This window comes from Meles meles, chromosome 8, assembly GCF_922984935.1.
Source record: "Meles meles chromosome 8, mMelMel3.1 paternal haplotype, whole genome shotgun sequence".
Lineage (NCBI taxonomy): Eukaryota > Metazoa > Chordata > Mammalia > Carnivora > Mustelidae > Meles > Meles meles.
This window is the reverse complement of record NC_060073.1, coordinates 39,314,162-39,341,171: the sequence shown is the minus strand read 5'-3', so window position 1 is coordinate 39,341,171 and position 27,010 is coordinate 39,314,162. Positions and strand designations below refer to the sequence as shown.

The 27,010-nt window shown below is 34.5% G+C and overlaps 2 pseudogenes; both read left to right on the top strand.

The window, feature by feature from the left end:
- The first annotated feature begins 5,746 nt into the window (after window positions 1-5,746).
- Window positions 5,747-26,737, top strand: LOC123948681 (annotated as a pseudogene).
- Window positions 8,957-9,155, top strand: LOC123950086 (annotated as a pseudogene).
- Window positions 26,738-27,010: the final 273 nt, after the last annotated feature.

Genomic DNA, 27,010 nt, shown 5'->3' with positions numbered 1-27,010 from the left:
CTCTACACCCAATATGGGGCTTGAACTCACAATCGTGAGATCAAGAGTTACATGCACTAATGACTGAGCCCGTCAGGGACCACCACCCCCATGCTGTGCCCCAAGCTGTACCTATTTTTATGTAACACTCCCATCACATATGCTGGCATCATTATTTAGGTGAGTGTGATGAGGGAACAGAAGGCAAGCTGAGGACAAAGCAGAAGCTGACACCCTGTGACCTCCCCTCACCCCCTACTCCTGGGTGGGACCAGTGTGACATTCTTCCAGGAAATGCCCAATCATGTTAATGTCAATACCTTGCTAGAGGGGAAAAGCAATCTTAACCTGACAGTGGCAAGTCCTCTGGTATCTTGTAGGTCCTCTTTAGCATATGAAAGTTCTATTGAAACCTTCTTTCTCCTTAGCTCTCCCAACCCCATAGTCTATAATCAGCTGCCTGCCAAAACCCCAGGGCAGCAGCTCTTTCTGCCTACCTGTCCTGTCCCCATGCTTAAGTAAACCACCATTTTGCATCAAAGATGTCTCAAGAATTCTTTGTTGGTCATTGGCTCCAGACCCCACCCCCACTGAACCTCACTTATATTCTAAAACTTCATCAACTGGGCAAGACTGGCACACCATACCATTGACAGATATTGCATTTATTGCCAGCCGAAGCCCCTAAATGTTCCCACTTCCTGAAGGGACTCATGTGAACCCTGTCTTCTGCATCCTATAGTTACACAGCACTTAGATCAAGTGGGGCACCTCATCTTTCCTCATTCAGTTTACTTAACCATAATGTGATGAGAGAAATTATATTTCTTTTTTTTTTAAGATTTTATTTATTTATTTGACAGAGAGAGATCACAAGTAGACAGAGAGGCAGGCAGAGAGAGAGGGGAAAGCAGGCTCCCCGCTGAGCAGAGAGCCCGATGCGGGACTCGATCCCAGGACCCTGAGATCATGACCTGAGCCGAAGGCAGCGGCTTAACCCACTGAGCCATCCAGGTGCCCAAGAAATTATATTTCTGACTATGCTTTTGAAAATTATTCACAGTGTCAATTCTGGTGTGTCAATTACCTATGGTCTTAACAGGCCATACAAAGGTAAACCACTGAGATAATCCTAATTCAGGAGTGTTTTTATGCTATTTGAGTTGTATTCCTTATAATTGCTGGGCTGGAATATTACAACAACCAATTTTGGGATAATTCCCTGAAACAGCTTAGTCTTAGCAACCGTTCTGTGCTCAGTCTCTGCTCCATAATGGAAATCTAGCAGTGGTTAAATCTTTTAGATCCTTGTTCTTGGTCACTCTGCTCACCATGTTCCTGCCTAATGACTAGAGGTTTAATTTCCTCTGTATATGAAATTCAGTTCAGAATCTATTTTTCAGAGCAGTCTGCAATTTACCTTGAGTTATTTGGGCTTCTAAGATAATCATGGACAGTCAGAGTTGCATGATCATATGAATTCAAGAATCAGATGACTTTTTGGTAAGTTTTGTGGTTTCTGCATGGTGCTTGGTATATGGAGCAAAGAGAGGCAGTGTGACAGAAAGATTAAGTCCTCAGATCCTATGGGTAAACTGACCAGGATTTCAAATCCTGATTTGATCAAATTTCTGATCTTGAGGAATTCACTAAACTCATGGTGCCTTGGTATCTTTACCTTTGAAATGGTTTAGAAACCTCACTGTGTCTCAGTTTTCTCATCCACGATGCACAATGTGGTTAATGTTCACATTGTGGGTTAGGTTTAGTTTTTTTTTTTTTTTAAAGATATTATTTATTTATTTGACAGAGAGAGAGATCACAAGCAGGCAGAGAGGCAGGCAGAGAGAGAGGAGGAAGCAGGCTCCCTGCAGAGCAGAGAGCCCGATGCGGGGCTCGATCCCAGGACCCTGAGATCATGACCTGAGCCGAAGGCAGTGGCTTAATCCACTGAGCCACCCAGGCGCCCCTTAGGTTTAGTTTTGATTGGAAAAGTAAATGAATAAACACCTAAAAAGTGCTTAGAAATTGCTTGTCACATCACGTGACTATCTATCTATCTATCTATATACACACACATATATGTGAATACATGTGAATATATATATATGTGTGTATGTATATATACATATATATACACATATATATCTATATGTATATATAAAATACCTGTTCTATTTTTAGTGTGGATGCCAAGCCTATTTCCTTATAGTTATTCCATTTGTGTCTGTCGATGCACAGACCCACAAAAAGCATGGTGGTAAGTTGTGAATGGAAGCAAAGTTCTCACTCATGAAAATCAACAGAATTTTACAGTGTGTTTGGGGATCAGAAAACATACATACAGATATACATATGTACAATGTTGTGTATGCAGATGTATGGCTTTGGAAAAAAAAAAAAAGAGGGAACCAGAACTCCATAACTCAGTTTAAACATTTTTGATGTTTACCTTTAAAACAATGAGATATACACACATTTATTTTCTTTTCCAGGAAGCAAGATTATACTGGTGACAAAGTAGGGGTTAAGTGATTCAGAAACGAGACAACAATTGCACTAGACAAATGTGAATGGGGAAGGACGCCTCTACTCAAGGCAATTGCAGTGGGGGAGAGAGACTAGACACACTCTGAACTCATCTTCACTGAAACAGTAGAGTAGAAGGGTTTCTAAGAATTAGTGTCAGAGGCACTGCCGGCCACTTGTGTTTGCTAATTAGCCTTAAGCAGAGAAAAATTAAACTTTCTTGCATCTTCATGACAGGCAGTAGTTTTACAAGTTGGAGCAAGGCACCCACCCAAGTTAGGCTCCGACCCTCTCACAGAGACTGGGGACAGGGGCACTGTCATTCTGGATAATTACATTTCAGTGAGATAACTTCCAGGGCCTAGAGGAAAACAGCCTTGGCTTGTAAAACGACAAAAGACTTTAAAAGATTTATATATCAAAGGGGCAAAGAAATAATTTATAATGAAAGGTTTCCCTAAAGTAAATGTTTTAAGAAAAGGGAGATTCGAGGCCTAGAGTCAAGAAGACAACTGCCCAAAGTTTAATCAAGCTGAGGGGAATGGTAGGCCGTCTCTGTCAACTTGAATGTCAGATTTAACTTGAATGTCAGATTATTGAAATGACAACAAAGTATCATCTTGGGCACATTACTTAATCTTACTTACATCAGCACTATCATCTGTGGAATGGAGATTTTATTACCTGATATGTTAGATTAATTGTGAAGGTTTAAGGAAATAATGTAGGGAAAACACGTAATTCGCTGCCTGGAGGATTAGTTGTCCCTCAACATAGTAGTTGTTACTTTATTACTGTCTTTGTTTTTACTCCACAGTACAATTTTATTTGTCCCATAAATTGACCTATCACTCTGAAATGTGACTCTATAGATATTTTAGAACAAAATGAAAAAAACACTCAACTGAGTGTTTTGGCATTAAAAGTAACACAGCTATTATCTTCTTACTGACGAATCACCCACACAGTTGAGGTTTTGGTCTGAAAAAACTTTTTTTTTTTTAAGATTTTATTTATTTATTTCACACAGAGAAAGAGAGAGAGAGAGAGAACATCAGTAGGGAGACCAGCAGGCAGAGGGAGAGAGAAGCAGGCTCCCTGCTGAGCAATGAGCCAGACACAGGCCTGGATCCCAGGATCCTGGGATCATGACCTGAGTCAAAGGCAGATGCTTAACTGACTGAGCCACCCAGGCATCCCTGAAAAAAGTTTTGACCTGCTTCAATAACATTAAAATCTGATGTTATGGACAATTTTTCACATTTAAATAAGTATTTTCATTCTAATCGGTAATTTTATGTTTTAATACATAATCACTATTTTCCTTATAATTATATTTTTTAGTACTGGGGAACACAGAATATCAAATTGTATAAATGTTAAGGAAAATCAGAAGTTTCTATATAGCCACCTGCTATTTGCAAAGTTCACAGTTCCAAAGTTAATAGTCTAATTCATTAAACAAAAAACAATCCATGAAAATGTGGTGTTAAATTAATGGTCCCAGTGTTATGAGGTAGCTTTTTGCTGTGAACAACCTCTTTCAAGAAGCCAGTTGATGAGTGGGAAAGGTAATTGAATTTTAAAAGTATAAAATATATTTAAACATAAGATTGGATCCAATGTGTGTGGCCCCAATGTACATACAATTGCACAGTAATGAACTTCCACAATATTTCTAAGTGAACAATTCACTGGAAAGAATCATGCAGGAAATATAATAAGGATCATCCAAACTATGTACATCTCTGTAGATGTACAAACTATGTAGTTCCCAAGCCTAGAGCTCAGAACAATTTAGCTCAGAGTATAGATCTATAGGGACAAGGAATAAAATCTTATTATGCCCAATTGGAAATCTTCATTCTTTGAATATATTTTATGTTCATTTTTTACAGACCCTTCTAGAGATAGCATTCCTCAGTATGTCAAATATGATCAAAATATTCCTATATTAAATAGACCATTGATTCCTACTCATTTTATTCAGGGATTTTGGTGCTTAAGATGTGCCAACCATCAGTGCATATTTTCCAAGCAGTTTCCAAGTACCCACTAGACATTAAGGATTATTTCAATGAGAAAACATATATATTCTGCCCACCTTATTCTTTTTAGAATAGTTTATTAATTGATTTAGGGGGAATATAAAAGAAATTATGTACTTGATATGGTAGGTAGATCAATGGCCTTCAGGTACATCCATGCCCCAATCTCCCGAAAGTGTGAATGTGTTACTGAAAATAGAAAAAGGAATTTTGCAGATGTAATTAAGGATCTTGAAATGAGTTCATTCTTAATTGTCTGAGTGAACTCAGTGTAATCATAAATGTCCTTATAAGTGGGAGGTCATGAAAGAGAATCAGAGAAAGACTTAGGACAATGGAAATAGAGGACAGAGTGAAACACAGGGTCATGAACCAAGGAATGAAGTTGGCCTCTCAAAGGTGGAAAAGACAAGGAAAGAGTTCCATTTAGAGCATCCAGAGTTCCACTGATACTTTCACTTTAGGCCAGTGATACTCTGACCTATAACTCCACAAGATAATAAATTTTCATTGTTTCAAGCTATTAAGTTTGTGGCAATTTGCTACAGCAACAATAGGATAATAATGCACACCTTAGGGGGCCTGGGCTCCTCAGTCAGTTAAGCATCCACTCTTGATTTCAGTTCAGGTCCTTGGATTGAGCCCCACCAGCAACCCCTTTCCCTGCCCGAGGTCTGGCCCTGCACCCAGTTGGGAGTCTGCTTGAGATTTTCTCTCTCCCTCTGTCCCTACCCCCTGCTCGCTCACTCTCTCTCTCTCTCAAAAAAAAAAAAAAAAATTAAATAATGCACACTGTGTCACCATTTATGTTTCTCTTTAATCATATAGATAAAAATTACAACCTATAAGAATGATAAACTTAATTTTAATGTAGGTAAAGGGAAAAAGAAAAGAATGTATGTGGTCAGAGATCATCAAGGTCTTTTGTACTATACTATATAAATGAGATAGACTTTGTTAGAATTTTAAAAATTAAAATTAAAAATGCATAAACAGAATACCTCTTCATCTCACCAAATTTCACTAAACCTTTCTACCTCCCATGCTACTTCATTTCCCACTAACCTGCTGGCATCCCAGATTGCATCTCTCAGGTACTAATCAATATTCTTATTATACATTTGTTCTCAGCATCCTCTTGGATGCCTTCTGTCCAAAAAGCCACTTGAATTCTGAGTTATGATGCTACCATGGTTGTTGATATCCTGCAGGACAACCCTGATGCCATTGCTGAGGATGTTGGTTCCCAGGAGTATCTAAGCTAAAACAAACAAACAAACAAACAAACAAAAAGTAGTTAAAGTGAAGTTGTCTTCTACTGAGACCTCTTAGTTCCAAGGCCTTATAGTTTTTTTCCTTTACGATGGTATAAAACTTCTCCTCTTTTCTAACTCCTAAACATTTCCAGTTGTTGAAAACGGAAGGAAAATATCTCATTCAACATTTGTACCTGGCTAGTAAGAGAAGGACCCAACACAGATACCATGTTGTTCAGTCCATTCTAATACAGATCAAGAATCAGCCCGAGATCAAGAAAAACTCCATTCAGTCTTGAATCAATATTTTTTACATAAATTAAATCCTTGGGTCTTCCATTTCTAACTATGATAGATATCCTTGCAGAAAGACAATATTTCTGAGAAGAAAAAGCTGAATACAAAAGAAAACAAAACAGAAACACCATGTTTTAAGGTAACAGGGGCTTTGGAGACAATAAGAATTGAGGATAGAAGATCACAGAGAAAAGGCACCTGGGGGAGATGAAAATGACATTTTAAAAGCTCAGAATTTGGCCCAAACTTAGGAAGAGGAGGGATGATAAGATTTCAGTGGAAGAATTTCAGCTAAGAAGCAGAGAAGCTAGCATAGCTTTGGGCTATCTCACAGATTGGCAAAAGAAAAATTAGAGTGAGAAGCTATCAAGAGAGCAGATCTGAAGGACCAAGATGCCCAAGAGAAGTGCAAGTAAATAAGCTGAATGCTGTATATTCTTCTAATTGAAGCATTTGCTGAAGACTTAAGCTGCACTAGGAAGAGGCCAAGATATTCAGCAAAAGACTGCTAAAAAAACAGAGTGAATTTTAATATTGCAGAGGGAGGAGAGATAGACGGTTCACCAAGAATGAGAGTCCCTACTAAGTAAAATGAGTTCTCAGCTGGAGATGATCACTGACTTTATAATAACTGTGGCCAACCACAGATTATTTTTGTTTCTGTTTTTTAATTGGCGTAGAGTGACATGACTTCACTTATGCAACTTACCAGAGAATAGGACAGACCTCTGCAGAAAGAGTATATTATCATACAGACCTCCACGATCTTTATAAACATCTTCCACATATCACAACAAGTTGAACCAAGAGAGAGAAAAACAAAAACAATACACACCCAGATGAGCTAGGTATTGCAGTTTAAAAAAAAAAAAATCTATGGTTACCTGTTTCAAGAAAACAGATAACAGTTGAGTATATTTCCAAAGAAGAGCAGTTATTTTCTAAATTAAGTTTTTATAAAAAAAAAACCTGAACATAATAGTTGAAATAAAAGACTTAAAATGGGTGAGTTTACACATAAACTAGACACAGCAGAGGACAGGGTCAGAAGAACATATCCAGGTCAATATATGAAATGGGAAATGGGAAAAATTCATAAAAGGTCTATGATCTTTTGGGCAAAAGGCCTGACCAAGTGTAGTTATAGTGCCATAGAGGAAGGAAAAAATGAAGAAGAAGCAATAGTTGAAGAGATGCAGAACAGTAATTTTCCAAAACATCTGTAATACATTAAGCTAGGTATTTATAAAGCTACAACAAACTCAAGTGATACATATTAAAATAAATCATTATTCAGATCCACTATAATAAATCTGTTAAAGATAAACCCCAAAGATAAAATTTTCAATGCAGCTAAAAAAAAAGACACATTACCTTCAAAGAGCAACATAAGATTGATAAGTGAATGATCAAAAGAAATGACTGAAAACAGAAAGCATTTGTCAAATGGTAAAAGAGTAAACTTCTAATATAAAATTGTACAATCTTCAAAAATAACCTTCAAAAGTGAAAATGATACTGATCTCTTTAATTTACTTTGAAATTTACTCTAGTGTACTTTGAAATACACCAAAATAGAATGGATTAATGACTGGATAGAGGTTAAATGAATTGCGAGATAACGTGATAAAGCAAATACAGTAAAATATTGATGGTTGTATCTAGGGGGTAGATATTTATACTTCTTTTCACCATGAAAATCATGAAAATCATCATGAAAATAAAACATTAATCTATTTTTGAAAAATCTGTAATAAAATGTCGAGAAAAATAAAAGCATAAACGTTCAAATTGATAAAAACATCTGAATAAGAAAACATCTTATATAAAAAGATGTTCAGTGTATTTAGCTATCAGTGAGATACTACCTCAATTCCTAAAGAATGGCTAAAATTAACTGAACCCCCCCAAAAAAACCCAAAAAACAATAACACCAAGTGTTTGCAAACTGTTCAGCAACAGGAACATTCACATGGCTAGTGGGAGTTTAAATTGATACAGCCAGTAGTAATAGCTACCAAAGTAAGAGTATGTTGCTTTAGCACCCAGTACTTCCACCTCTACGTGTCCACATATGTACACCACATGACATATACACAATTGATAATAGCAATAGAATTTATATTAGCCCAAACTGTAAACTAACCAAATTCACTGGAAATGTATTTCAACATTGGTTGAGGGCCAACAGTATAGTGGTAGAATATTTTCTAGCTTTACCAAAGTAAAATTTACAAAACTGGAAGTTATTTAAGTATACATCAAAAGATGGCGAGAAAAGACAAACTCTGCTTTATGGAAAGGAAATTAGAAGAAATACCCCAAAGCCCTGATTTCTAATCCACATTGCAAAGATAGAAACAGATACAGCTTCTCCTTCATGGGCCTAACAGGTCCATGTATCTATCAGGGCATCTAACCTGATGCCCCAGGGCACAGTAACCAAAGGGTATTGATAAGCAAGGTAGACAGTTATACCCACACCATTTAGGAAGCTGAAAACAGAGGCACAGGAAGCAAAGGCCTTTATTAGCATTAGTAAGAGAGACTGGAACATAGAAAATAAAATTACCTGTTATACTGAAATAAATTCTCAAAAGGCCATATAGTTGCCATGAATGGAAAGATGTGTAAACAGGAAAGCATGAGGTGAAAATATAGAGTTAAATTAACAGGTTGACAAGATGGTATTCCTGCCTATGGGAAGATTATTCCCAGGGAAGTTCATGTCAAGAACTTTAATATAGTAAATATTTATAAAATCAATCGAGTTCATAGTCCTGCCCTTTCAGAATAGATGGCATCCGGAAGGTCTGTCAATAGGTTGCTTTAAAAATTCCAAAACTGAGCTTTGTGCAGTGGCAGTATTGTAGCCAATGAGGTTTATCCGAGGCACGATTATTGCTAATTGAAAAATTCCAAAACTGGGAAGACTGAGAATGATAGAACCTACTCTAGAAGGAATTCATGCCACCTCCATTGACCAAATACATTTCAGTGTGCACACACATTTGAGAAACACTTGTTGGCATTGTCTATCATAATAATTGAAACAAAATCTGTGTCCTCACGGAGTTTGCTTTATAATAAAACTTATTTTCAAAAATCCTGTTACTTGGAGGCTATCTGGAGAGCAACATGAAAACAAGGAGTAAGTCTCCTGTTCCTGAAAATGGTGTATAGGATGGAACCTGATACTATAAATTAAATAACAACCTAATCATCACAATATGAAAGTGAGGTCAGAATACAGCTACTGCAGTTTCAGAGTTATTAATTCGCATGAAACAGTACTGTATTTGAGAGGATAGATTGATTCCAGGATCTTCTCTATAATAAATTTGCATAGGATACTGGTAGTAAGAAATACAAATTAAAAACAAGGAGGCTGAGATAAAATAAATATTTTCAAAAAGTAAATTAAAATATACTTAATATAATATTTGACTCTAAACTCATACAATATTCTAGCTTATTTGAAAAACCATACTAAAAATATATCTTAATCCTGTGCAGATGATTTTATCGCATATCTCTGCAGCTCAATGAAGACTCATTATTTGGGAATAAACATTCCAGAATAAAAAACAGTATTGATATTGGGCTCTAAAGCAATGCAGTTTATACCTGGAGCCCAGTGAACACAGTGTACATCAAATCAAGTAGGAAAAGTAAAAACAAACACCAACAGTAAGAACCAACTGGTAGTTTGAAGCAAGTACACACAGAAGAGTATTTTGGCTTTTTAATAAACGTGGAGTGGGTGGAAGCCACATCTATGTTAGTCTCCACTGAATCTCTGCCACCAGGCATAATGCTTGGCACATACGAGAAATGTATTACTTAAATTCAGTATTACTATTTATGGATATATTACATCTCCATTTTCATTTTTCCTCTGTTCAATCCACAATTTTACCAAAAGAAAAAGCAAAACTGCCACTTACGTTTTTAGAATCTGAAGTTCATCATTAAGTTCCGATGATTTTTTTCTTTCTTTTTTTTTTAAGATTTTATTTATTTATTTGATAGACAGAGATCACAAGAAGGCAGAGAGGCAGGCAGAGAGAGAGGAGGAAGCAGGCTCCCCACTGAGCAGAGAGCCCGATGCGGGGCTCAATCCCAGGACCATGAGACCATGACCTGAGCCGAAGGCAGAAGCTTCAACCCACTGAGCCACCCAGGCGCCCCAAGTTCTGATGATTTTGAGAAACAATATATGCTCTGGGGTTCTTAAATTTCAGTCTTTCTTGGCTTTTGAGTGTAAGAGAATTTCTAGGAAGGAAAAAAATAGTTCCACATGAAAACTGTATTTTCCAGAGTTTTAAGGACTTTATGTATCGATTTTATTTGTGATCTACTGAAAATTTTCTTCAAGTATCTGGGTAAGTTGTAAGTACAAAATGTCAATATCTTTTTGTTATGGAATGTTCAAAGAGACCTCAGATCTCTGATGGTACAGAACTTACTATGTTACTATCCGTCTTCGCATCTGGCTAATGATGTATTTTAAAATATGTATCATAGTGATGTATCTTAATGATGTGTCGTAAAATTGTATCTTATGATGTAATGTTTGAAATTTTTTATGTCTCAACCTCAGTAGCCCCAGGTAACTTCAAAATTTACTGGGATGTCAGAGGTTTATTTAGTCTTTACACTATAAACTTGGGGTTTTCAAAATAGTCTCCACAGATCCTCAGATATAACTTAGAGACTTCTCAAATGTCATGGTATAGAGCAAGGAAGAGCTGGGCATTCAGTGATGTGAGCCTCCATTGGCACTTCAAGTGGAAAGCCCTGTTTTTTTGTTTTCTGTTTTACATATTAATTTTCTATGCTTCACTTTATAAATTCAACTCGTAACAGAAAGATTAGTTCTTTCTAGTCCTTACACCATTATAGTAACCCAGATAAGAAATGAAAGGAAAAAAAGGTGATCAAAATTACATATATATATATATGTATATATATATGTATATATATATATATGTATATATATACATACATACATACATACATACATACATACATACACATAGTTTTCAGGGGTGGCATCAGTAGTACTTGATTAATTGCTAAATTTGGTAGACAATGGAGTACAATGAAGAAGGGAGAAACCGGAATTAGTACCAGAATATAAACTGGAAGATGACAAATATTGCATTGAGAACACATAAAAAAGCTTTCAAAATTATATATGTCTCAGAGATCAAGAAAGCCTTCTTACAGAGGGTAGCTTGGTAATATTTACATGCAAAGATTTAACAAAGAGTCATGGAATGATAGAATTTTTTATGTTAATACTAACGATGACAGCTATTATTCGGTATTATTTGTCATGGACACCATGCAAGGAACATTTCACACAGTATTTCTTTGTATTTCTATTATTAATGAGGAAATAAAGTATCAGTATGGCCATATCACTTCACATGTGCCATATAATGTAACATAATCAAAGGACAAATATCCTATCACATTCATAGTTACTCAAGGGAGGAGGATTACAGAAGGCCATGGGTATTAAGGATCAGCTTAGAATTCTGCCTAGAATACCACTCAAATCCTCCTGATGTTAAAGACGTACACTATCTTTCCTATTACAGTAATATTTTCTACTAACAAATTATAATATGAACACTTAAGAGATATGTTAGTACACAGCTACCACTAACTGCATAGACAATCACTGCTATGCTGAGGTTTAGAAATCTGTCCAGATGTTTCCCTGGGAGGCACAAGGATCTGAAAGTTAAGAGGCACTTCTGAGAGTGACATTCCGCAAATGATCCCCTGTTGGGAATGTAGTATATTACACCTACTACCACCCCCATTATAGAACCATGTTGCCAGGCTCTGCTGGATCTCTGATCTCAAGGTGAAAATCTTATCTGCAGTTTGCCTCTAGAAATGTCTTTATACATTATTAATGAAAACAATTCAGGGGTGTTTCTTACTTATAAAGTTATGTAGTTTTCAAATAGTCCTTCACTAGGTCTGCCATTTGTTGTAGTTCTATTCATCTACAAAAACAAATGGAATAGAAGAAAAGTAACTATAATTACTGAGTATTAATGTGAATATTCCAAAGATCCCTTGAACCTACATACACCTCTTCTCTGGAAAATTTCATTTTTATTGTAAAACAGTTTGCAATGTGAAGAGTACACATACTTAATCCCAAACATGACAAAACTCTGGATTTTAAATAACTCAAAATTTCTGAAATTCTACCAGGAAATCAGTCTAAGGGCAATAATTTTCCTCTAAATAAGGACCAAAAAAAAATCCCTTTTCATGAGCGAAATGTTATTTTCTACTTTCATTCTAGGCATCAATCAGTAATACGAGTTATCTTGGGCTTCAAAGTGGAAAACGATTATTTGACATATTAGGTCTAAGCCAAACAAAACCAAAACCAACAGCATGATTCAGCTTAATTTAGAGCCCTATTAATATGGCAAGAAACATGTCCTTAGAGAGGTAAAGAAAAACCATGCTTTGTAGAACTTCTAATTTTATTGAGTTAGAAACCATCTCAGAATCACAAGGTCTTCTAGTCCACTGTTTCCATCATTTGAAAATGTGTAGCCTGGATGAGCATGAACTGATATTCTTACTCTCAAAAGATATCTCCCTTCATATTCACGAACAATACACATTAAATATCCCAGTGCTGTTTGAGAACTACTTCCTCACACAACTAGTGCATGTGTAAATGTATATGTATGTGGTTCCAGGACCCACTTACTTAGAGGAAAAAATAATTTTGTAAATGTCTTTGAATGTTAAAAATCTCTGCAAAATTATAAATTAGTGAATTAATTATGCCCAAGCATATGAAATGCTTATGTATTATGTATCATGTATTAAATTGATGTAAAACTTTGACATCAAGATTTTATCTTTTCCAAACTAGTCATTTTAAAAGGTCATACTAATGTTGTATTTTATTAAAGCATCAAGCTGATGCTATATTAATATTATCATTAGTAGTAACAGTAGTATTAACAGTATTTGGATTTTTTTTTCAACTTGAATAAGGGAAAATGTATTTCTTTTTTGTCAGTCCTGTGGTTATTCATTAGGAAAAACATTAGCTTTTGTCAGAGTCATTTGAAAGATAGGTGTAAAATATATGTAAGTGAATATTTACTTTCCAGTTTCATCTTCTGCCATTCTATTTACACATACTCTGAATTCTTAGTGGACTTTCTGCCCTTCTTTAGCAAATCTGGCCCAAGGATGCCCATGCTTTTATTTCACTCTTGTAGTTTTCCGTCTCCAGTACCCTCCCCATAACCTTACTATGAAAGGGTCAAGAGAGGTTGCCCATTTGAAGCCTTCCTAGAATTGTTCGCTCAGAACAGATATTCCCCCTCTGTGTTCTTGCACTAAGACTTGTGACTGGACATATGTTATTTGTACCAGTAGAGTGCAAGCACCTTGAGGTGAGAGATCATGTCAACTCGTCTGTATGCAGTGTGCAGTCAGTGTGATGTCTGTATGCACATCAAAAGGCTCTGTGAATTGAATACTGCTACTAAACTGCAGTGCATTCCAAACACAAGAAGTACTGTAACAAACCTCCCAAAGGCGTTTTCTCATACATGGACTGTTCAGTTACCTACTGGTGTTTTCTAATTGCCTTACCACACATTTCCTTCTAGATTACCAGGAGTCCCACTGAGACAGTACTGCCAACAGCTACATATCTTGCCAATTTGTGTTAGAAAATGTTGAAATGTTGCCTTTTCAGTGATGAACTAGACAGTAGGGGCTCTGAATTGTTACCGTGGCAACGGAGACCAGGGAAACTAAAAAGGGACTGAGAAATTCCAATGGAGGGATAAGAGGGCTGGATCTCCTAACAAAGATGAACTGAGAAAGTCCCCAAGGCCAATTACTTCTCTCTTCTAGTTTTTGAAACCTAAGGTTCTTTGTGATCAGAAGACTATCCTGACGCTGCCCCAAAAGATGAGCCCAACATTCAACTCTAGCTGACTCAATCTATGCTGATTTAATCCTTGAATCATAGGGCTCCTTCCTAGACTGCTCCCCTTGCTCTGGAAGGTGAGAAATTTTTAATCATTCAAAGATTACCCTGAAATCAAAGACATTCTCACCAACTGCTTCAAGGTGCTTTCAAGTCCTCTTGAAATAATAAGCAATTCAAGCCCAAGGTGACAAGATTTGAACCTTATATTTCAGAGGATTTTGAATTCTAATACTTCCAGCATCAGTAACAGTTCAGCTCTCCTAATGTGGAACTGAGCTGGCATTTTCTGCCAGAATGTCTAGACTATTGGGAAGAGAAGAAAGACAATATTGGCTCCCTGAGAAAATGCTAGAGGAAACTTAAAGATAAGTAAATAAAACAGATTGGGCAAATACATTGTTTTCCTGAAAACTTATTCTTCTTCTCTTTACAAGATAAAAACAAAAACAAAGAAAAACGAATTTTATATATCCTTGTCGTGGCTTCTGTTTTAAGTTTTTTGAACCGGAATTAATCCCAAAGGTTTGGTTATTTTGTGACAGCATTCATTTGTACATTTATGATGTGTGGATTTTTGTGTACCCATGATATAGTTATATATTATATATTAGTTATGTATTAGTACATTTTCATATAGATATAGATATAGACATATAGATATAGACATAAATAGATTATTTATGCAGACAAGATATATACTATCTACAAAAAATAAGAAAATAAATTGCATAATAAATATAATCCCATTCTTGAAAATAATTATGTCATATATTGTATCATATATTCACCTGTATATACACTTATCTACAAGAAAACACAGGAATGTTTAACAGTCTCTTCTCTAAGTGCAACTGAGAGAATTCAGGGAATTCAGGTAGAAGAGGTCTTTATTAAATTAATTTGATTAGAGTGGATCTGAAAATTATTCCAAAATAAGCACATATTATCTTTTATAAAAGGCATATTTTAAAACAAAATTCTGAAACAAATTATATTATACATCTTCTCTGTTCTGTTTTAATTATTTTCCATTCTTATTTTCATTATTTCCTGCTTAATCCCAAACATGACAAAACTCTGGTATTGTAAATAATTCAAAACTAAACAAACAATGTTTAGTTTGCTATTTCTTTTCTCACTTTTTAGATAGCTCCTTAGATCATTGACATTTAGTCTTTTCTAAAATATGCACGTATAGCTATATTAATTTCGGTCTAAGGATGGTGTCAGCTGCATTCTATAAGGCTTTTGTTCATTTGCTTTGTTTAGTAAATTTAACTTAAGCTTATATGCCAAAAAATGAAGAAATCATTATGGTAGGGCTAAAATATTTTGGTCATAGGCAACCCATTCATGTAGACAGCACCAATATATAAAGAAACATTATATAATAGCACATCAGAAGTCTCTGTGCTTCTCTTAGTAACAACTGCTCACCCCAAGGGCAATACTATCATAAATATATAAGTTTGTATATTAGTTTTGCCTTATGTGAATTTTTTACAAATGGAACCATACAGTGTGACCTAATTGTCTGGCTACTTTTGCTCAATATTATCCTTTTAAGATCTCCATTTTGTTCTGTATAGTTGAAATTCATTTATTCTTGTGATGTGTATTATATAATTGTATGAATATGCCACAATTTTTCATTCATTCTGTTCTGGATAGGCATTAGAGTATTTCCAGTTTTGACTATTACAAATGATTCTGAGAGCATCTCTGTGTGTGTGTGTTATGTATGCATGTGCATTCATTTAAGACCATATGCAGACATACCTTTTGTGTATGTATGCAAGAGTGGATCATATATTCAGCATTAGTAGATACTAGGAAACAATTTTCCAAAATATTTGTACCAATTTATACTTTGACATTTAATTTAGGAAAGCTCCAATTGTTCCATAGCCCTATTGACATTTGGTAGCATTTTTAAAATTTTCAATTTAACTATTTTAGTAAGTGTGTAATGATATTCAGTTGAGCTTTAAATTGCATATTCCAAAGGCTAATATGCTTAAGTAATTTTTCTATTTTTATTACATGTTCATATCACCATTTTGTGAAGTGCCAATTCATGTTTTTGTACATTTTTCTTTTAGTTGTCTGTCATTTTCTTTTTAATTTATAGAAGTTTTTTATGGATTTGAATATAAATCCTTTGTTCAGTATATGCATTACAAATTTCTTATTCAATTCTGCAGCTTGATTATCATTCATTTAATTATGCCATTTGATGATTTGATTTTTTTTTAAGAGTTTATTTATTTATTTGACAGAGATCACAAGTAGGCAGAGAGGCAGGCAGAGAGTGAGAGGGAAGCAGGCTCCCCACTGAGCAGAGCCTGAAGCAGGGCTTGATCCCAGGACCCTGAGATCATGACCTGAGCTGAAGACAGAGGCTTTACCCACTGAGCCACCCAGGCAGAGGCACCCCTAATCTGAAATTTTTTTTACCTTAAAACAGTACAAGTGATTTTTTGCCTATATGGTTATTTCTATTAGAACCTACTTTCACAAGAAAAAAAATGTCTACTCCAAGAAGATTCTGTGAGGTAATTTTCTAAAGTTGCTGTGTTACTTTTTGACAAGCAATTCTGGGATTAGTTTTTATGAATGGTATAAAATAGTAATACACATATCTTTTTTCCTCTATGAATGTCCAATCCATCCATTTATGCAAAGATCATCCTTTCTTTACTGCACTATCACGTAGTCATAAAACAGATGACCATAAGCGAATGGAATCATTTTCAATGATTCTAAATGCTTCCATTGGCAGGTTTGTCTGCTTTTGTGCCAATAGTACACTGCCTTTATTATTGTATGTTTATAATGGGTTTTATACTGGTTACCGGAGAGTTAATAAATTTCATTTAGCTTCAGAATGTTGTCTGAACTTTGCCCTTTGCATTTATGTATAAATTCCTGAAGTAAATGTGTTAATTGCTACAAAAATTAACAAACAAATCTGTTAGTATTTTAATTGAGATTGCTTGCAATCTCTAGATCAATTTAAAGGGTACTTCATCATTATAAAAATTAGTCTTTAAATTCATAGTTGTTTATTGCTTCATTTATTAAACCTTGAATTTTTCTCATTTCTTTGACTTTTAGTATAGTGTCTTGTTCATTTTTTGTTAACTTTGTTTTCAGGTAATTGTTAAATTTTTTGCTACTGTATAGATAGTATTTACATTTTTTCCAGCTTATTCTTTTTATTCACATAAAAATAAAATTGGTTATTATAAAGAGAACTTGTATTGAAGGATCTTGTATGTTAACTTACTAATTTAAGTATTTCTTTTCTGAAAAATCTTCAACATTTATAACTTTTTATCTGGGAATTTCTTTTATTATTCCTATTCCAGGTCATATTCTTTCTATTTTTCCCTCTCTGTTTTATAACACTGGCTGAACAGAACTGGTACTAAAGAGCATTTGTGTTGTTTCTAGCCTTAGAGGTTACATTGAATATTTCTCCATCGAGTTCACTGAATTTTTATTTGGTATTATGTAAGAATTTATGTGTGTGCATGTATGTAAAATAAAGATGTTTCCCTTCATTTCAATTTTGCTGAATTAATTTTATTTTTATTAGTTTTTTATTTTATTAGATACTTAGTTTTGTTAGTGTTTTTACTGTTTAGAAGAAAAACTAAATGGTTAAAAAAAAGACTGGAAGCAAAAGTGACAGTGATAGTCTCTTTTTTTTTTGCTGAATTTTATGAGAAATGTTTCCATATGCTTTATCTATATTTATTAAAATAATCACATGATTTTTTCCTTCAATTGTGGCGAATTATACTGTTTGATTTTTCTAGTGATAAATTGTCTTTGCTTACTTGTAAACTCCATTTTTTATTATGTTATGTTAGTAACCATATAGTACATCATTATAAACCTTATTTGTTATAATGTTCGCTTTTATCACTATATTTGATTAGCTAATATTTTATTAGGGAATTTTTCATCTATATTCAAGAGAAAATTTTTCCTTACTTGCTGTATCTTTTCCAAGTTTTAGAAGTAAGTTTGTGTTGGTATTATTAAAAAGACTTTGAAATTTTGCTCTTTTGAATTTTCTAGTATAGTTTGTTAAAGAGTTATATTCCTCTGTTAAAATATTCGGAATAAATAACTGGTAAAATCATCTGATCTGTCTTTATGGAAAACTTTTCAATGATGATTTAATTTACTCAGCTGACATCAGATAATTCAGATTTTCTATTTTTTTCTAATTTCATCTTTGTAAAGTTGTATTTATCAAGAAACTGGTTCGCTTTCTTCAGATTGTCAAATATAATGAAATATAAATATTCATAATACCTGGGGCGCCTGGGTGGCTCAGTGGGTTAAAGCCTCTGCCTTTGGCTCAGGTCATGATCCCAGGGTCCTGAGATCGAGTCCCGCATCAGGCTCTCTGCTCAGCGGGGAGCCTGCTTCCTCCTCTCTCTCTGCCTGCCTCTCTGCCTACTTGTGTTCTCTGTCTGTCAAATAAATAAATAAAATCTTTAAAAATATATATTCATAATACCTATTTGTTAACTTTACTTCTCTATATATTTTCTTCACGTTATGATAGAGTTACAAGCCAATAAACCCATTGTAAGTTGAAAATATCATGAAGTTGTAAATGTATTTAATGAACCTAACCTACTGAATATCATAAGCTTAGCCTGGCCTAACTTTGACATGCTCATAACACCTGAAATAGCTTACAGTGGGGCAAAACACGAAAACTATTTTGTAATATGCTGTTGAATATCTCATGTAATTTACTGAATACTGTACTGAAAGTGAAAAGCAGAATGGTTGAATGGGTACAGAACAGTTCTATCAGTTGTTTATCCTTGTGATCATGGGGCTGACTGGGACCTATGGCTCATTTCATCTGCCCAAAATCAATGCAGAGGATCTTATCATATCTGCAGCTTGGGAAAAGATCAAAATTCAAAATATGATTTCTGCTAAATGCATATTGCTTTTACTCTCTTATAAATTTGAAACATTTTAAGTCAAGCCCTTGTAAGTCAAGGACCATCTATATACAATTTTTAGTGATTCTTTAATTTTTAATTTTTGATACTGATTTTTTTCTCTTATTACTGTTAAATGCTCTTTCAAATACTTATTTTTTTACTTTTTCAAAGAATTCATTATTTGTTTTGATGATTTTCTGTTATTTCTTTAAAATTTTATTTCTTTTTTTTTCAGCGTAACAGTATTTATTGTTTTTGCACAATTTCTTATATTATGTTGTTCCTTCTAATTTTTTTAAAAGATTTTATTTATTCATTTGCCAGAGAAAGAGAGAGAACAAGAGAGAGAGAGCACAAGCAGGGGGAGCAGCAGTGAGAGAGAGAAGTGGGTGCCCCGCTGAACGGGGAGCCTGATACAGGACTCAATCCCAGGACCCTGGATCATGACCTGAGCTGAAGGCAGCCACTTAACCAGCTGAGCCACCCAGGCATCCCTGTTCCTTCTAATGTATTTCATTTTTACTTGCTGATTTCTCTAGGCTTTGATATAAAAATACAAATCATTTTCTTTTTTTCTTTTTTCAAGTTTCTATTTAAATTCCAGCTAGTTAACATACGGTATAATATTAGTTTCAGGGGTAGAATTTAGTGATTCATCACTTACATATACTTTTTCTTCTCTTATACTGTATGCTTTTAAGTCTATATATTAGCTGACTTACATATTTTTACCTGTATCTTAATTATATCATTCATTTAAGATATCTGTTAATATCTTCTTTGCCTCACATTATTTAGAAATATGTTGTTTAATTTCCATTTAGTTGATATTTTTATATTTATTATTTTTTATTGATTTTTATTTAGTTTAGATCCACTGTGGTTAGGGACGCCTGGGTGACTCAGTTGGTTAAGCGGCTGCCTTCGGCTCAGGTCATGATCCTAGCATCCTGGGATCGAGTCCCATATCAGGCTCCTTGCTCGGCATGGAGCCTGCTTCTCCCTCTGCCTCTGCCTACCTCTTTGCCTACTTGTGATCTTTCTCTCTCTGTCTCTCTCTGACAAATAAATAAATAAAATCTTTAAAAAAAAAAAAAAGATCCACTGTGGTTAGAGAAATTACGATGAATATTCCCAACCATTAAAATTTATTGAAACTTTATGGTAAGAATCTGGTTAATTTAGTAAATATTCAATATAAATTTAATATTATGATATTTGTGGGGCACCTGGGTGACTCAGTCAGTTAAGCAGCCAACTCTTGGTTTCAGTTCAGGTCTTGATCTCAAGGTCATGAGTTTAAACCCTGGAATGTGCTCCATCCTGGGTGCGGAGCATACTTAAAAAAATTTTTTTAAATAAAAAAAAATAAATTCTATAATATTTGTCATTTACGGTTTATATTAGTTTTATATGAAATTAATTATGTTAAATCAATTATTTAGATTGTTTAAGCCTTCTAACGTTACAGAAATTGTTTGCTTTTTCTACTAGTTTTTAGATGTTTATTAAAAAACAGTGTCAACATGATTATGAGCCCATTATCCTTTTTCTTCACTTAATTCTTGCTTTATATGTGTTTAATTTACAGCATAGACTTAGAATTATGACACTTCTTAGATTCCTTAAAAATTACGGAATTCCTTTTTTATCTCTAATAATTTTTTTGCATCAAAATCTACATTTTGTGATAATAATATAGTTGTCTATATAGCATTTTTAAAAAAGGTCTCATTCTTGTATTTAAAATGCATCTCATGTAAGCAGTATGTAAGAGGAATTTGTACTTTTATGTAGTACCCAAATTGGGTCAATTACCTGGAGCATAATATATATTTACATTTATTATAATCAACGATGTAATTTTGTTTTCTATCTTCCTATTATTTATTCCCTTTTGTGTGATTTGGTTTATGTTTCTTTTTTCCCCTTCTCTTTTGATTTAATTATGCATTTATCTCTTTTATTAACTCTATTAAACATGTTTCCACATTGTTTAATTCGTCTTTAAATTATTTACACATTGCTTAAGTTGTTTACAGATTTTTTAATTCTTTTTTAAATTGTTACTCAGAGGGTTGCAATATCAACCATTATCTTATTACAGACTAATAAAAACAATATTTGCATCTTCCCTAACACTGTTAAAGCCCTACATCTATTAAATTATATGCACCATACACATCTATGTTGCCATGAATTTTAGTTCTATATAGGGCTAAACTCATCGAAGTATTAAATATTGTTCATTTTATTCAGTTATTGTTGCTCATTTTTAACCAAAATTTACTTATACTTGCCCATTTATTTATCCTTTTTAGTTCTCTTCATTTTCTCCTACATATCCTTATTTTCATTACTATCTCTTAACTATAATCTGAAAAATTCCTTTCTTTACACACAAGCCTACTTGCTTCCAGTGTCCTTCTTCTATCTTACCTTTATTTTTGTGGATTTTTTTTTTTCCTGAGTAGAGATTATTAGATTGGCTATTATTTGTCTTAGTACTTTAAATATGCCATACTCTTGCTACAGGTTTCCATTGTTTCTACTAAGAGGTCAGCATGAACAAATATTTCTTTCTTTGATAGTAACATATTTTTCTTCCTTGTATACTTTCAAGATTTCCACTTTCTTTCCGTTTTTAGCAGTTTTACTATGATGTGTAGAAGGGAGGTGTTTATTTGTGTGTCTGTGTCTGCGTTTATACTGCTCTGAGTTTGTTGCCCTTTTTGAGTCTGTGTATTCATGTATTTCACTTGTTTTATTGCTCAGACATTGTATTTTCAAGTACTGCATTTTCTCCATTCTCTCCATGGAACTTGATTTGCATGTATGTTAACACACTTGACTGTGTCCTATATGTCTCTTACACTTTTATATTTTTTCAGTTTTCTTTTTATATTCCAAGTTGAGTGTTTACATCTGAATTCCAATATCCAGTTCTTTGGTAGGTCTGCCTTTACTGCCTTTTCCCCCCTTATTATTAGTCCTATTTTATTATCTCATGCTGTATTTTTTAATTTTTAAAAAGGTTCAGTCTACAGCAAGTTTATCCCTATTTTCCCTGCATGATTCTTTCAGGGCTAAGGGTTCTTGTCTCTCAGTCTTGTAATAATATATCTCAGCTATTCTTTTTTTTTTTTTCTTCTTATAACCTACCTACTACCAGACTGATACATGGGAGATCACTAATTTCTATTTTGTTTTAGCCATTATATTTTTTGTCTCTTCATTATTTATAGAAAATAAGTTTAATACATGAAATAAAATACATAGTACAATGCCAATCAATTGTAAAACAAAACAAAACAACACAAGACAAAACAAAAACCTCCCACATCTTTAAAAGACATACAAATGATAAAAATTTTCATTTAAAGATGGTGTCTGTACTAGAAAATATTTCTTTACCCAAAAAAACCCAGAAAAACAAATAAAGATGGTATTTAAAAATATTACTGTAATTTTAAAATTTATTTATTTTTTCAGCGTAACAGTATTCATTGTTTTTGCACAACACCCAGTGCTCCATGAAATTTCCAAGTTAGCTCTTCAACTTCCCAGCCCATGCAATTTCAAATTTTATAAATATGTCTAAGAGAGACTATATTTATCATGAAGCTGGACCTCTTCCCATGAGTTTCTATTTTGCCCTAAGCATGCAAGATAGTGAACTCCTTTATATATGTTTTTGGCTTAGTTTTCCAGCCTTGTATGAAACCTCAGAACTCAGAACTAGCTTCAAATCTGAGACCACTGAAAGGTTCATATGCCACTCTAGCCCCAAGTTTCTGCAAAATAACTACTGGAGTATCTTTCTACCTGTGGAGAGTATCTTGTCTGTGATAAGCCTGACCATCAGCCCACATGCAGAAACCAGTCAGTGTTATAAGGAAAGCAAAAACATCTGGTCATCCTTAAGTCATCACAACACACTTTTTTTCTGTGAATTTTAGCTCATTCAGGTCTTGTTGCCCCTAAGTCCTCTGATGCCTTTAAATATGATTTTGTAACTTATTTGGCTTTATTAGGTGTAACGGGAGCATTAGTCTGTTGCAAACTGCTGCACCTTACCTGGAAATGTTTCTGTGGAGATGTTTGACTGATTTGTAGGTAAAAACTATATAGCTCATTCATATCTATATATATATCTTCCAGATAGGGTTTAAGTTTCTTCTATCAGGCAGCTTAGTTAGGAGTAGATTACCTTAATCTTCTCAGAAATTAGGTGCTTCAAATTTATTTTCAGTAATAACTGATTTATCTCCAGTCTAGTTTTACTCCTTGGATTAGTTTTACTCTTTTGGATTCTAGTAGAAAATCATGGATGTTTATAGAGAATGTCTATTATGACAGGAACTCAACTCTAATATTTATTCTACCAGTTGCCTGATATAATGAAGGTACAGTTTGGACACCCAGATGTTCAGCCTCAGATTTCTGCTTAGGTTCTCAGCTCAATAACCAACTCTCCACCAACTCCCATATCAAACTGGAAAATAACTTCAATAGGAAAAGTGTTTCCAAATGTCTGGCTCATCTTGCTTAGCTTCCTTTCTCTCTCAAAATTATAACTTAGTAAGTATTTATTGTGATATGCTCTCAAATTTAATTTTTGTCCCCCCCCCCCAGCTTAGTTAGTTATTCTCAGTGAATGGACTGGCCCACAACAAATTATCATGCTGCTTTCAAGTTAATTATCATGTATTTTAATTCTATTTCTACTTTCAACCATACAAGACATTATAAATATAGTCAGCATGTATTTTTTACCTTATTCTATATACTTATCTTTTCTCTTTTTTCTCCATTCCTTTTCATCTGTTTTATTCACTTTCTAAAAAAACTTCTAAAATTTCCTTTAGTAGCTATGCTATTAACTAACTCTCTGCAAATAAAAGAGGATGAATGTATAATCCTTTGCAATTATTCAGAAAAACGTACAGAAAGAAATGGGTGCTGCTAAACTTAACATAAAGTGAAATTAAATTTCTAATCAACAGAGCAAGGTACCAACCCTTTTATTCACAGATGATGTCAAATATTTATAAGTATTCATCTAAAAAATTGTTACATTTTTAGGGTAATAGAAATAATTTTATAATTCATTTGATTAAAGAGACTTCTAGGGAGCCTGTGAAAATGACTATGTAATTTCTTTGACTCAAAGAGGAAAAAAATATTTAAAAGACATAAAATAAACCAAAATTAATTTACTTGAAAAGAAAAACACTTCCATTTTTGAGCATGGTGGATATATTCAAATATATTTTGAAACCTCGCTCCATTATTCATGAGAAAGAAATCACTTCAAAATTTGCTCCATAAGGAGTTCTGACCCTTTTCATTAACCTTCTTTTCCATCTCCCCCAATCTCAGTCCTCACTTTTCAACAGATCTCTGACGTTATTGATGCATGTTAGTCCTCAAATTGAAATGTCATAAGCCACTTAAAATTCTCCTTGATTCACCTCAAACTCAGTCATAATTTCTGTGCAACAGAACTCTTAAGAGTTAGAAATAGAATTTGTATTTGCTCTATGCATTTTTAAAACAATCTACTAAGTACAAGAAATATAATATTTATACAGGACATAAAATAAATTAAATTCCATTTCAAAAGTCCTCTTTTACCTAATAATTTTCTGGAAACTTATGTGGTTGCTATAAATATAATTAAATGGCACTCCGTGCCTTAACAAAACAAAAGGAGATCCTTCAAGCCATGTGCATAACTAAGTTCCTTCTAAATCAAGAATAATTTCCTTATATTAATGGCAGTTAAATGTGTTTGAGTTTCTAGGTTATTTGTTACTGACATTATAAGAAAAGCTTAGAAACCACAAAACACAGGAGAAGGAATAGGTATTCCAAATGACTTTGACTTAATCTAAGTCCTATGGACAAATAATTATCACCATTTAGTGGGCTGTTGGCTCTGCAGGGCTGCCATGCATTTCATTTCAATGACCATGCACTTCTGGGATCAAAATGTATTTATCAATTAGTAAAGGATGAACAGTTTTTGATAATCTTGGATTTGTCAATGTCAAGAGAGAGGTGACTTAAAATATATAACACATATGACAATAGTCACTTAAAAGAGAAATAAGTATATCTCTAATAAAAACTTAACTTAGCCCTGGCAGATTCAGTATGCTTCTTTACTCCTCAAAAATGTTGCATAACTACAGTAGAACTGGGCTGAATTACAAGGTCATAATTCGTACTGGAACCCCACTCTGTGGTGGAGTAGGTCCTAGCAGGAACACACCCAATTGGAGTACTGAAAGAAACTCTTGATGACATGGCTGGAAAAAGACCAGACACCAGGCAGACTGAAGTCAGCTTAATCCTAAAAGAGGAAAACAAAGAGTAGAATCACAGATAATTGTCAGCAGTCAGTACATAGGAAGACAGTGATTTGGAAATAAGGGACAGAAATAAAATCCCGGGGGGAAATATGAGGGACACGGTATTGGCAGGACTAGAAAACATTACTAGTTCTAGAAAATCAAGTACAAGACAATGTTTGATAAGATGTATCCTTGACACAGAGTGATAAAAAGAGAACCTAGGTCTGAGACTTGGGGTGATAACGTCAAGACTGCAGTAGTCACGGCCTGATTTAAAAAGGTAAGAGTAAAGTCTTTCTGCACAACCCAGGGAAAATCCATACAGCATTGTTCTGTGTTCCTATCATAACTTAAAAGGAAACTTTCACAATGTTCAAAGACCTTGACAGCCTGCAAATGATCAGGAGGAGGATGTCTTCAAATTCCTTGCAGCAGGACCCCATTTAGGTGGTACCAACCTTGACTTCCCAATGGAACAGTACATCCTTTCCCAAAGGAAAAGTGATGGTATCTACATCATAAGTCAGAAGAAAACCTGGGAACGCTAATAGCTAATTAATAATAACCTAATAGCTCATGCTATTGCTGCCATATAAAACTCTGATGATATCAATGTAGTATCCTCCAGGAATACTGGCCAGCAAGCTGTGCTGACATTTGCTGATGCTACTGGAACCACTCCTGTTCCTGGCTGCTTCACTCCTGGAACCTTCACTAATCAGATCTAGACAGCCTTCCAGGAGCCAAGATTTCTGGTGGTTGCTGATCCCAGGGCTGACCACCAGCCTCTGCATGGCTCTCATCCTCTAACAAAGGCTCTCAGAGAAGCGTCTTATATTAACCTTATTATTCTATGTAACACAGACTCTCCTCTGTGCACGTGGACAACGCCATCCCTTGCAACAACAAATGAACTCACTCAGTGGGTCTAAAGTGGTAGATGCCGGCCCAGGAAGTTCTGAGCTTGCCTGGCACCATTTCCCATGAACACTCATGGGAGGTCATGCCTGATCTCTACTTCTCCAGAGATCCTGAAAAGACTGAAAAGGAAAAGCAGGCCACTGATGAAAAGGCTGTGACCAAGAAGGAATTTCAGGGTGATTCGATGACTCCGGCTCCTGAGTTTGCTGTTACTCAGCCTGAGGTCACAGACTGGTCTGAAGATGAGCAGGGGCCCTCTGTGCCTAGTCAGCAGTTCCCTACTAAAGCCTGGAGTGCTCAGCCGGCCCACTGGTCCGTATTTCCCATTGCTCAGGCCACTGAATGGGTAGGAACAACCACTTAGTGGCCTTAAGCTGCTCTTCCACAAAGGCAAACAAAATGGAAATTAGGTTGGTGGAAAATAGTTTCTTAAAAAAAAAAAAAAGGGAATTGAGAGCAAAAATAAAACAAAAACAAAAACATAAAATCACATGTTGTCACCTTAATCACCTTAGATTTTTCTCATAAGTGAATAAATGTCAATGAACAGAACTAATCTTCACCATTTATAAGGTTTGGTAATGTTTTTAATTATTTTGCTTTTGTTTTTTATTTTTAGGCAGATAAATTTATGACC